The sequence below is a fragment of the Saccostrea echinata genome, unplaced genomic scaffold, assembly GCF_033153115.1.
Source record: "Saccostrea echinata isolate AGI-Se365-2 ecotype Australia unplaced genomic scaffold, CSIRO_AGI_Sech_v1 ptg000040l, whole genome shotgun sequence".
Taxonomy (NCBI): domain Eukaryota; kingdom Metazoa; phylum Mollusca; class Bivalvia; order Ostreida; family Ostreidae; genus Saccostrea; species Saccostrea echinata.
The window spans coordinates 7,143,863-7,155,627 of record NW_026889789.1 but is presented as its reverse complement, the minus strand read 5'-3'; positions in this window follow the sequence as shown (position 1 = coordinate 7,155,627).

The window sequence follows — 11,765 nt, the reverse complement described above, 5'->3', positions numbered from 1 at the left end:
TGTGTGTGTGTGTGTGTGCGTGTGCGTGTGTGTGTGTGTGTGTGTGTGTGTGCGTGTCTCATACACTCACGTCAATTAAATTGCACTAGCAAGAAAACGCATTTGCCACATCTCTTAATATTATGGCTGAATTAAACTAAGAGTTATGAGGATTCTAGGCACTCTTGTAAAATAATGATTACATCATTTTCAAGTCAGTTCTTTCTTTTTTATATATAGCAGAACAGGGAAATGCATAACGTTGTTAGATAAATGTTTGTATTTTTTCTTATTTTATATTTTTTTTATATAGAGTTGTTAACAATTTTAGAAGAAACAACACATTGAATAATCTATATAAAATAAATACGCTATGTCAAGTGTTTATGAATACTATTGACAAAGAAAAGATGTTACAGTAGTTTATTATTGGGAGGGGACATTTTATCAGTAAAGAGTCAGTAGAGACAGGACAGAGTGATGTCCCTTTACTGTTGTGTTTAGCTAAGGTGATATCACTGTTTTCCTTGCACAAACTTGAACTTTCTTCCTAATTTGATCAAATTAATCATTCTAGACAATTAAAACTTTTCTGATTTCAAACATGTTAGATAAAATCTGTATATTTTCATCAGAAAAAGAATATTGAAGAGAATTTACATTGATAAAATTTCCCAGTTTTTTTTAACTCTATATTGATTTCTTACCTAGTTGTGATATGTACAGTATAAGTGAGAAGTAATTTATTTACTAATAATTTAATTTTAGCTGCAATACGTCATTTGATTGGATAAATGACTTTGTTTATAGCGTATAACATAAGTTGCCTACGTAACAATGAGTTACGTCAAAAACGTATTACTCCGCTTGGCGTTACTTTTAAACTATGCTTAATTTGAAGCCATTTTTGGAGGAAAATTGTGTAATTGTCTACACTGAAATTAAATTATAAGGAATGAAGCTTATTTTAACCTATGTTATACGATATAACATAACTTGGGGCAGTTTACGCTTTTTATAAACCGCATCGCGGTTTATAAAGCGTAATCTGCCCCAAGTTATGTTATATCGTATAACATAGGTTAAAATAAGCTTCATTCCTTAAATATTGGGGATAAAGTGCTATAATATTTTTGAAATACGTATTGAGTGAACAACTAGTAAATATGTTAATTTGAAGATTTTTTAAAATGTTATCCATTCATCTTTAAAAAAAAAGTTTTAAATGGCATGTTAAGCTGAAAAATACAATCTTTAAAGTGTGCTCTCAGTCATTTTAATTTTTATACATTGAATGAAAATTAATAGTTGTTGTAAAAGCAAATACATGTATAATATATACAAGCATTTTTGTGAAATGTGTATTAATCTTTGAATTAAGAATTAAGATTTGGGAAACAAAACATTGAGTGCAATTCTGAACTTTTGCTCAGAGTTATCCCCCTTACCCAGTGATTTGTTATTTTCATATTTTTGTTAGCTTTTGCTTTATTGCCTGCCAGATTTTAAAAAAACGGGATTCAACATTTACAGAAATTATCTGTATTGTCTTTATAATGACAATATTTTGTACCAACTTTATAATGCATAATATTTAACTTTAAAGTTTTGTTTAATTTGCCAGGAACTTGTGCCGTGTCTTTATACATTGTTAGCCTTGAGTTTGTTATCTTATTAAATTTTGAAGTACATGTATATGAAGCAAAAAAATATCCAAATAATCCGTTACAAATGGGAGGAGTTTTTTCAATTTTGTAACTTTTTCTTTCAACGATCTTTAGATTTACAATTTTTTCAATTCAAAAATATTGAGCTGTAACCAAGAAGCAAGTGCTTGAATTTAACATTGTTTGTTTCAGTGAAACTCTTCTTTAGGCAAAATTAAAGTATCGTGAATATTTGTGGTCTTTTTTTTCATTGAGTATATCCTGAAGCAAATCTGAAAAAGGGAAAAGAGTTTTATCTTATATGTTTATTATTATTTTATAATTGAAAGATTTTAGTTTTCAGAGAAATAAAATTCAGTTTTGCACTTCTCTGTGGAGAATTAAATTTCCTAGGTTGTATCCCCCCACCCTTACATCAGAAGTTGTCTGGTGTATAGTGTCGATCAAGACAATGTCCGTCCACGTATCTATTGATTGTACGATTATTATTTGTTTTTATTTTGTTGACCATTTATTTATCATTGTCATTATATATTTCACAGTTTGTCGAAATTAAAATGTACCACATCTATATCCTGTTTTGTTATCTATGTGTGACTGGACGATCATATTTACAAGAAATTATATATACCAAGGAAAAAATAAAATATGTGCAGTTCTACCTACTTGAAAATATTGTATTTTTTAAATATAGTAAAGTAATTTTTGGGTATTTTTTAATAACCTTTTAAAACAATTTTGCAACAAGGTAAAGGATTTCAAAATTTACACACACACACACACACACACACACAAAGTATGGGGGGTGTCCTGACTGCTATAGAACAATTATCAGAGGAACAACTCAAGAACGATTATAGAAGATCAACATGGCACAATTCGGCTAACACTTCATCAGGATGCATCAAAATGTTTAATTAATTCATGCAGTCTTTCAAAATCTTCTTTACTCCTGGACATCAAGCAGTCAAACTGTTGGCATGATTGTAATAAGCAATGAGCCCTCTACCAAAATTGTGAAATTAATGGCCCAAGGGTCAGGGGTTCTGCTGATTATATAATGAAAATGCAATAATTCTTTGAAAATCTTCGCCTCTGTTCCTGGGTATTAAGCCGATGAACTAAGAACATAGTTATGATGATGAAGAGTGCCTCTTCCAAAATTGTGGCCCCTGGGTCAGGGGTTCGGTGTTAGGGCAGGGCTCTACTGTTTATATAGTGAAAGTGCATTAATTCTTTGAAAATATACTTCCTCTACTCCTGGGTATTAACCTGATGAACTAAGTACATAGTTATGATGAGGAAGAGTTGTGAATTTCAAGGCCCCTGGCTCAGGGGTTCTGGTGTTAGGGCGGGGCTCTACTGATTCTACAGTGAAAATGCATTGATTCTTTAAAAATCTTCTCCTATGCTTCTTGGAATTAATCCGATGAACTAAGTACATAGTTATGATGAGGAAGAGTGCTTTTTCCAAAATTGTGAATTTCATGGTCCTGGGTCAGGGGCTCCGAGGGAGGGGGGGGGGGGGTGGCTTATTTATTCGAAAATGAATTAATTCTTTGAAAATCTTCTCCTCTGTCCCATGGTATTAAGCAAACAAACTAAATACATAGTTATGATGAGAAAGGGTACCTCTTCCAAAATTATGAATTTCATGGCCCCTGGGTCAGGGTTCTGGTGCTTGGGTGAGGCTCTATTGATTAATTAGCAAAAATGCATTAATGTTTTGAAAATCTTCTCCTCTGCCCCTGAGTAATAAGCAAACAAACTAAATGCAAACATCAATGTAAATGTAGAAAATATTATTATAAGTTAATGTGCCTTTTCTTTGCTCCTGGTCGCCTGCGTGGCGCAGTGGTTAGAGCGTCTGCTCTAGAATTGCAGAGTAAGGAGTTGATCCTTCCGTCGCGGGTTCGCATCAACTTTGAGACATGGAGACCGGTCCTTCGGATGAGACCGTATAAACCGAGGTCCCGTGTCGCACTAGGTGCTGGTACGAAAAAGATCCCTCACTGCTCAATAGCCCTGAGTATGTTGAGTATAGGTCAGAATTTGTAGCCCTCCACCGGCAAGTGGTGGCGTCTCCATACGAGTGAAAAATTTTCTCGAGAGGGACGTTAAACAACATACAAACAATTGTATACAGAGATATACATAACCTTGGTGACAAATTAAAACAGGATTAATAGCATGCATGAGTATGGAGAGAGACAATTAAGAATTATAGATAAATATGTATTCGCTAGATAACGAGAAGCACGTTTCAGCAGAACCCTAAAACTCCCCTTTTTTCTTGAGTAGAGTCTTAAGTCTGTAATTTTGGCAAATAGCAACATTGTATAGCCAAGTCTCTGTGTACTGAATTGTAGCACTAGGCAAGTGACAAAAACATATCTGTATATATTGAATACCTTACACAATAGGCAAATGTCTATTGTATTTGTATATTCTGCATTCATTATCATCCCTGTAAGACTTGGGGAAACCAAGTATGATCCCGAGGAGATCACTCGGGTCTACCACGTTACAATAAGCAAGGGTATTTTTACCAGATTTTTGAAATTCTTGGACAACATTGCTTCGTCTATCAGTTAATTTTGTTTTATACTTCTAAGGATCCTTTACAGTGTTGTATTGTACTCAGGTGACCGTTAAGGCCCTTGGGCCTCTTGTTTATTGTTAGTATTGTTTTAGAAAGTTCAATTAAAATTCTTAAAATCGATTATAAAACAAATCTCAGAGGAATCACGTTCGTTCAATCAAAATTAAATATCCACAAGACATAACTTTCTTGAGCATATTATGTCCTTATGTCTAGCTCCTAAATAAGCTTTTCTTGAGGAAGCTCTAAACAATGCTCACTGTAGAGTTCTTATTTCATGGTAGTTTTATGCTAATTGAGTGATCTGTCCTTTGATAGAAAATTAATGGAAAACACGGAAATATACAGTAAATTATTCAATCTGAAATAGCTTAAAGTATTCTTATTATTATATTACACCAAGTTAAAGTAGATAAAAGTTGAAACATTATTTGTATGTATTTTCCAAATAAGTGATACTGCATGCATGGGTGTCTTTGAACATTTTTTTCCTGCAGAAGTACGGCAGGTACCTAAATTGTAAAAGTAGATAAATTAAAGTGAACACTCTAAACATATAAGATAGAATTTTCGGTCCAGAATAAATTTTTCATTAGTGCTTAGAGCTTCCTTAAATGAAGTGTATAAACTTTTCTTTTATATACAAAACTTCTCAAAAAAAAAACAGCTCAATTTTAATCAATTTCTTTTTTATATATCCATGGATAAATGGAATGTACATTTGAAGGAATGTAATTTATTTAACCTATAATTGTACTGTAAATGAAAGATCATTCAAATTATGTCCCCGACCAGGGATTGCTGAGGGCCACCACAGGGAATCAAAATTAAGGATAGAAATACCACGGATAATTTTTCTCTCGAGAACAATACTAGTCTATTCACAGCGAATCATATTAATGTGCTTGAATCCTCAAGTTCAAATCATGGTACTCAAGCCACTATTAACTAATTTGTAATGCAAGCAATTCCATGTAATGTAGATTTTGATTTCTTAAAATCCTGGCCCATGGCTTGATTGAAGTTGTGGAGTTGGTGAGTGCAATGTTTTATCTAGAGGTAATAAATTTCAGCAGCATAACAAAAACCAAACAGTGTAGAATTTTGCAACTTTCCACATAAGCCTCAATGTACTGTAAAATCAATGACTTAATTATGAAAAGTTCAATAAGGGGTCTCACATTTATATATTTGACAGAAAGAGATAGGTGACTCAGGTTAGCACTGTAACCCATTGACATCAGTGCAGAGTGGCCACAAAAGGGTTCAAAAATTCAAAGAAGAATAGAGCAAGATTTAGTCAAATTAATATGAAAGCATTTTCATGTTGTTTAAGATCATGCTTTTTTGACATTTAGTTCAGCTAGGCTCTTCATTTGGAACGTTTAGACTTTGACATTACATGACGTGGTATGTAAATCATGACTCTCTATAAGTTAGGGGTTGGGTTGTTGTAAAATGGACAAAGCAATATAAATAATTAAACTTTGTAAAACAACTTCTTCAGGAACTTTTGGGCCACAATTAATGATACTGATATGTTAGCGTCTTGATTTGAAGTTTTTTTTAATGTTTTGAAGTTTCCATGTACCTGTATATATGGCTAACATGGGTATTGTGAACCACGGAAAGGTAACAAAGTTTGACATACAGGGATTAAAAGAGGCCAATGGGCAACATTGCTCTTCTGAGTGTCCTTGGCCCTACTGTTCTTCTTCAGATTCGTTTCTTTATTTATTCCCATACACGATATCGACTTAATACCATGGCCCACCCTTGCTCCAAGGGGTCCTTAACCAAACATGAATCTGCAAAACAATTCAATTCAATTAGTGTATTGACTAATTAAGGGCCCTCATGAGGCAGAAAGCAGTATATTTACCGCATATATAGTCATGTGTACATGTAATTATACAATATACATACAAACAAGAGAGAAAGAGTTGTACGTTTGAACATACATTAAAAGGTCAATAAACCGTATAGTATATACACATAAGTTTTGAGCAAAAGTATTTTTTTATATATAAATTTTCTATATGCATTCGTACTCATATCATGCACATATGAAAGTATATACTTTTGCGCATGGTTCACTTCACTATCATTAATATGACTAGAATTATCATTATGTTCTGGAAACTAGAAATATGTCCATAGGACATGAATGCCCCGCCAAGGGTATATTAGTAATGCAACATTTTAACACAAATTGAGAAAAGTGAGGTCAAGGTCAAAGGAAAGGTCAAGGTCAAAAAATATTGCTGCAGTTGAATAGCTTACATCAGTATGTATCAGCATATGACGTTTGATTCAGAAACTAATTTAAGAAAAGTGAGGTCAAGATCAAAGGAAAGGTCAAGATCAAAAAATGTTGATGTAGTTGAAAAGGTTACATCAGTATGTATTAGCATATGAAGTTTGATGAAAATATTATGAATGGTTTCTTTAAAACTTAGCTAAACACTAATTTAAGAAAAGTGAGGTCAAGGTCAAAGGAAAGGTCAAGGTCAAAAAATATTGATGCAGTTGAATAGCTCTCATCAGTATGTATCAGCATATGAAGTTTGACACTAATTTAAGAAAAGTGAGGTCAAAGGAAAGGTCAAGGTCAAAAATGTTGATGCAGTTGAAAAGGTTACATCAGTATGTATTAGCATATGAAGTTTGATGAAAATATTATGAATGGTTTCTTAAAAAGTGAGCTAAACACTTATTTAAAAAAAGTGAGGTCAAGGTCAAAGGAAAGGTCAAGGTCAAAAAATATTGATGCAGTTGAATAGCTCTCATCAGTATGTATCAGCATATGAAGTTTGACACTAATTTAAGAAAAGTGAGGTCAAGGTCAAGGGAAAGGTCAAGGTCAAAAAATGTTGATGCAGTTGAATAGCTCTCATCAGTATGTATCAGCATATGAAGTTTGTTAAAAATATCTTGAATGGTTTCATTAAAACAGAGCTAAACATTAATTTAAGAAAAGTGAGGTCAAGGTCAAAATAAAGGTCAAGGTCAAAAAAATGTTGATGCAATTGAATAGCTTACATCAGTATGTATCAACATATGAAGTTTGATTACACTATCTTGAATGGTATCTTTAAAACTGAGCTAAACACTAATTTAAGAAAAGTGAGGTCAAGGTCAAAGGAAAGGTCAAGGTCAAAAAATGTTGATGCAGTTGCATAGCCCTCATCAATATCTATCAGCATATGAAGTTTGATAAAAATATCTTGGATAGTTTCTTTGAAACTGAGCTTTGAACAGAGCTAAACGCAAAGTGTGACGGAAGGACAGACGGAAGGACAGAAGGACGGAAGGACGGAAGGACGGAAGACGGACATGACAAACACTATATGCCCCGGCCATATTCATGGCGGGGCATAAAAAAATATTTCTTTCAATCCCAGGCCCATAAAATGAAAGAACTTGAAGCAAAGCAACTTTTTGCAATGTTCTGCGTAATAGGAATTATATTGAATTAAATTTATTGTGGACCTAGCACTCGTGAAAAGAAATATAATTTCTTATATAATTAAATCTCTGTCTTACCTTATCCTAACCTAATACCGCCGAAATTTGAATCTGCATCCTAAGGATGCTTATTTACATGTATGTATGTAGTTATATGACTATATGTAATCATGGCCCAGTGGCTACAATGAAAATTTTTTTCTTAAACATTCTCAAATATTTTTGCAATCGGAATTTTAAGATTAACAATAACAAATAAAATTTATAATAAGTAAAGGAAAACAAAAACAACAAGATGCGTTTGTGAAATACTGATGCCCCTTCGGCAGCTTATGGCGAAGGTTAAAGTTTCTCAAATACAAGTCAAACTGTAAGGTCAAGGTCAAGAGATAAAAAATGTTGTTACCCAAGGAAAGGACTTGTGTCAAGTGATATACCTGGTAAATATGAAAGTCCAGCCACAAACCATTCAAAAGTTATGATCAAAGTTAATGTTTTCTCAAAGTGGGTCAAACTCAAGGTCAAAGGGTCAAAATTAATGTACGCAGGGGAAGGCTTTGTCATATGAAATACACATGCAAAAAATAAAAGCCATGGCACCAATTGTTCAAAGTTATTGCCAAGGTTAAAGTTTCTCGAAAGTTAGTCAAACTTCAAGGTCCAGGTCAATGGTCAAAGTTGTTGGTATCCAAAAGGAAGGTCTTGTCACATGGAGTGGACCTGTGAAATTTAAAAAAAAAAACCTAGTCAAAAGTTATGGCCAAAGTTAAAGTTTTTTAAAAGTGGGTCAAACTCCAAGGTCAAGGTCAAAAGGTCGAGGATATTTATACCAATGGAAAGGTCTTGTCACAATGAATACACGTGTGAAATATGAAAGCCCTAGCACCAAATGTTCAAAAATTGGGTAATTTATTGCAAAAGTGGGTCAAACTCCGAGGTAAATGTCAAGAGGTCAAATATGTTCGTACCTAAAGGAAGGTCTTGTCACAAGAAATACACATACAAACAGACAGACGGACGGACAGGGCAAAAACTATATACCCCGAATCTTAAATTACAGGCGCATAAACCAAGAATTTAAATACAAGGGGCGGGTCTTACTGGCGGCAAGATTAAAGCGGGGTCCGCTTCATGCATAAGTGCGTAAAGCGAACCCGGAAAGCGAACGCCGGGTTCGCTCTAGCGGACCCAGAGCTGACCCCAAGCAAACGCAGAGCGAACCCGAAGCGCACCCATAGCGGTCCCAAATTTTCTTAAAAAGCGGACCCGCAGCGGACCCCGAGCGAACCCAGGAAGCGAACCCGGGATGCGCTTTGGGTTCGCTCTGGTGTTAGGTTGTGTCCGGTCGTTACTGTATCTGTCATGTCCGTCTTACATGTATGTCTCGTCTCTCCATCCTTCCGTCACACTTTGCGTTTAGCTCAGTTTCAAAGAAACTATTTAAGATATTTCTATCAAACCTTATATGCTGATTCATATCAATTAATGAGAACTATTCAACTTCATCAACATTTTTTTTACCTTGACCTTTCCTTTGACCTTGTCTTCACTTCTAAAAATTGTATTTAGCTCAGTTTCAAAGAAACTTAATACTTTTATAATCATCAAAAGCAAAACAGTAATGACACAAAAACTTAAAATATCTATTCAAAATTTCTTGAATAAAAATGTTTTTCAAAATTATTTGAAAAAAAAAATCATAACGCTGATTAACAAAATAATATAGAGAAGAAAATTATTTAAAAATATATATTTTCTTAATTGTAAGTTCTTAAAAACGGAGCCCAGGGTATCAACTAAGTTGGAAACGTGGTATAATCTGAATAACGGGCGCAGTCATTTATGTCCCTGGCATACCCAACCCAACAAACTAAACAGTTATTCCTTATATTTACATTTATATGTGAAATAAAAATGTGATTATAAATAAAAAATGCTGTCTAATAGAGTTAAAATACACCAGGTACTCCATGTTAATTTGTATGTGAACTGTACGTGATGAATTCCATTATAATATTAAATTCCACAGCCATCATATAAGAAAAAAATGTTTATCGCCAAAGCAGTTACGATTTAGAAGTATATTTTTACATTCAGGGAAATTAGAAAAAAAATCAAGAAAGAGAAATAATAAGAATTTTAAAAAAAAAATCCCTTTTAAGAAAACCGTGTACATTAATTAGAAATATTACAGAAATGCAGGCCCTTAGCAGCGAGTTTAAAAGGAGGTCTAGAGGTCTGCTTAAAAGGGTGGGTCAACCTAAAAAACAAATTGTCAAACCAAACAACAACAACAGCAAAAAGCCACAAAAACCAAAATGCAAACAAGCAAAAAGAAAATAAAAAACAAATCAAAAAAAACAAAAACAAAAAACACGTAAACTTCCAAAATTCAAAAAATATGGGGTGTTATATCTTTTTTTAACCTTTTGGTACATTTTTTTTTTATAAATGCTGGAATTTGCCAGTGTTTAACCTAACAGAAACAAAACGTGGGGGGAGGGGGCAACCAGCACCTACATATATAAATGAAAATTTCCACATTAAAATTACAGACTTAAGACTGTACTCAAGAAGAAAGGGGCGTTTTAGGGTTCTGCTAAAACGTGCTCCTCGTCATCTAGTTTTTCATTCATTCATTCATTCATTCTTTATTTCCTCCTATTGGAGATTCAATAATTATACAAAATACATATTCAATGAAAGTAACTTCTCATAGGTGCTATTATGTACATTAGTGTAAAAGTTAACAAAAGGATAAACTTAATCTGGAAAATATTCGCATGTAAGTTTGCAATGGAGTGAGAGCACAGAGGCTACACCTGTCCGGTCCATTAAAGGGAACACGGTTGTCCTTCTGTAGTACGTCGCTGCCACATCTCTTATAAAACGAAAATTAAGAAGATGGAGTTCTGACGTGTCATAGTCCGAGAGTGAGGTAGTTAGACATCTAGCACCAAGAAGAAACAAGTATAATTCACTTTCTGACAGTCCTGATAGCTCGGCGCCTAGTGAGATGTCGTAGTCCTCAATCACAGTTTCCCACCAGGTATCGCGATACAGAGATGTTTCCGGGCAGACTGTGGTAATGTGCTCGAACACGTTCGTGAAAGATTTTGCTCAGATGCAGCACGATTCCGGCGATGTATCTAGAAGGGTCCATAATTTTACAATAAATTTACACACTACAATTTCATGAATATTACTGGGGATGATCCACAGACGCTTAGGTGGTTTGTTTGCACAGAGGATGTTAAATTGAGCGAAGTCAGGATCGGCAAGCATTCGGTTGCGCCTAGAGGCAGAGTGAAACGAGATGACGGAGGATTTCACTGATGTCTTCCATTGAGACTTGTTGGGAAAGAATCCACTTTCGAGATAATCAGTTAACACGCTGTATAAATTTTATTTTAACAGTATGGGAATGATGTCTTGAATAAACCCATAATGCTTAGTACTGACATTGAACAAGTAGGAGAAAAGACGGATGATGAATATACGCTTAGTAAGGTAAGTTGTGTTGAGTTCACAGAGACGGCCAAAGAATTGCAGTTTCTTAATGTCGATCTCTGCTGTAATTGGTAGGAAACCGAGAAGGCTTTCGCACATGTCTGATCTGGTGTGATGGGGTAGTCCCATAACATGTTTAACGACAAAATGTTGGAAAGCGTTGAGTGATCTAATGTCCTTTGTCCAAAGATCGCACCATAGTTCGCTTCCATAAAGAACTGATGGTAAGACAACTTTTTTTTTTACATTTTGGCCACTGTTATAGGGTTGAGCTGTTCGGCGTTTTAAGAGCGAAATATGCTTGTCGTCCTTTCCTGCAAGCATTAGATGTTCTTTCGCCAGGGTCAAAATTGGAGTTTAAGAGAATTCCAAGATGATTGTATGAGTTGGAAAATTCAATACGTTCTTTACCGAGACGCCAGCTTAAGGTGTCAGCAGGATTGGGACCTTTTTGATGGAAGTAAAGAACATTGGATTTTGCAGCATTAAAAGTAAACCGCCAGCGTGTTGAGTATTGGAATATGTTGTCCAGAACTTTT